The sequence below is a fragment of the Ostrea edulis genome, chromosome 7 (genome assembly GCF_947568905.1).
Source record: "Ostrea edulis chromosome 7, xbOstEdul1.1, whole genome shotgun sequence".
NCBI classification, from domain to species: domain Eukaryota; kingdom Metazoa; phylum Mollusca; class Bivalvia; order Ostreida; family Ostreidae; genus Ostrea; species Ostrea edulis.
In genome coordinates, this window is record NC_079170.1 from 59694662 (window position 1) to 59696742 (window position 2081).

The 2081-nt window shown below is 35.2% G+C and overlaps 1 long non-coding RNA gene across 1 annotated transcript; it reads right to left on the bottom strand.

Moving 5' to 3' along the window:
* Positions 1 to 580: 580 nt before the first annotated feature.
* LOC130048290 (uncharacterized) lies at positions 581 to 1596 on the bottom strand. The gene is made up of 2 exons (XR_008797136.1): positions 971 to 1596; positions 581 to 827 (listed from the first exon to the last, which is right to left on the bottom strand). It is a non-coding gene; the product is annotated as an uncharacterized LOC130048290 (long non-coding RNA).
* Positions 1597 to 2081: the final 485 nt, after the last annotated feature.

Sequence of the window (2081 nt, forward strand, 5' to 3'; positions counted from 1 at the left end):
GTTACCAAGACCGGTGAACGGCTTTAAATTTAGGCCTTTGCTCGGTGCTTACGGCCATTGAGCAGTGAGGGTTCTTTAGCGTGCCACATCTACTGTGACACTGGGCATCCGTTTTGACGGTCATCTCCGAGGACCAGCGACATTCACACCTGATGCCGAGCGTTTGGCAATGAAACTGTCACTACCTGTTTCAACAACTCAGGTCTGTCGCGGCCGGGATTCGAACCCTGGCCTTCCGCATGCGGGGCGAACGCTCTAACCTCTAGACCACCACCGCGGCTCGACCCATCGATCTCAAGGCTCATATCAGCTATCTGGCTCTCACAAATATATATGTCTCTTCATAAGTTTATGAGTCCTACTTGTAGTCTCACACTGAAACAAAAACTCGCTTGGATAACTTAGAATGCATGCATATTGCATTCACAGTATATATGCACTGTGTGTGTAAGGGGGGTGGGGGTAGAAAATGAGAAATTCAAACACATTGATTAAAGTTATAAAATTGGTGTTTTATTTTCATTTAGAAATGTTTACTGAATTTGATATATCAAAAACTTAGAATAATCAACAATGACACTTCCTCTATATTTATTCAATATTATTGTCTTAAAAAAGACATGTAATACATGAGTACATGTACTTGTTTTCCATTAAATTCACACTTTAGAATAGTATGTTGCACAATATATCCATTGCTCTGGGCTCACAAATACATTATTGATTCTATCCAAGTCCCACATTTTGCAGAAGTTCTCGAATTTTCTCTGTAACCTGTAAAGTTGTGGGGTCCAGGGGATATGACATCATCAATGTAAATGAAGTACCTGTTATAAAAAATATATTCTGTATATTCAAATATTGAAAAAAAGATGAATATCTATTCTAATATACTAAGAATTGTCTTTATAAATGTCTGGTGTTAAAATGAAAAATTCTATCTTACTATTAAAGATAGAAAATATTGTACCTTTCTTGGTGATTTTCATGGCAAATTGCTGTTGAAGTTGTTGGCTGGAAGCCCATTTCAACTTGCACTGGTCCTTAGGATGATGCTTAGAAAAAAATCATCATAATTGATATTTGCACAGTCAGTATTAATCATTAATTATACTGTGTCAGACAATGTCAATTTTAAAATTGTGTGTCTCAATGCATGTTCAGTGAACTTTAAAATGCTGATATATTGAAAATTACACACATAACATGTATTTTATTACGTTAATTTTTAAAATCTTGTCTGAAATCAGTATTACATATGTAACACTACATGTATGTTAAATGTGTGCAGTGCAGCAATGTGAACTCTTGCAGTAGTAGTACATCTGCATGATTGTTATTTATTTCATATTGTTATAGTTACCTTCTATTTAAACTGTACATACCCTCCCACCCCCGGGTCCTTAATGAGGTGAATAAACATCATAATTATCATATTACAATATGAGATGACAGATATGTTTTCATAAACTGCCAGTTCATTCTAATAATATCAAAACAAGTCAACTCTAGATTTATCAGACCTGTCTCCTTTACGGAGTGTGGGTCAAGAGAAGGACATACATATCTTATTTTCATACAAGACATTTATTTGCCTATGAGAGAGGCTTGTGATTTTACAAATATTTTAAATAAAGTTTTGTAGACCTACATGCTTGTATGAAACATGAAACCCCAGATTTGAAACATCTCTTAGGTCAATGAAATTTCAAGATACTATAAGTACTATCATTTATACCAAATAGAATTTTAGTGCAACACTCCCCCCCCCCCCCCCTCAAACTTGTGAGAGCCCTATTTTTTTTCAAATCTGGCATATACATGACATCCATTTACAATTACATGCACATGTAGGAGTTATATTTTGGGCACATATGGAATACATAAATGCACAAAAAATGAAACAGCTCCAAGTTGTGCGTTTATAGATGTTATTATAAAATCGCGTTGTGAAATAGCAGAGGAAAAGTGGGTTGAATACAAATTCAATTTGCCATTTTTTTCACTTACCAAACGAAATTATGATTTCGTTGTCCACGTTGAATGCATCCATCGAATACCTCTTCTCAGAAGAAACTTTG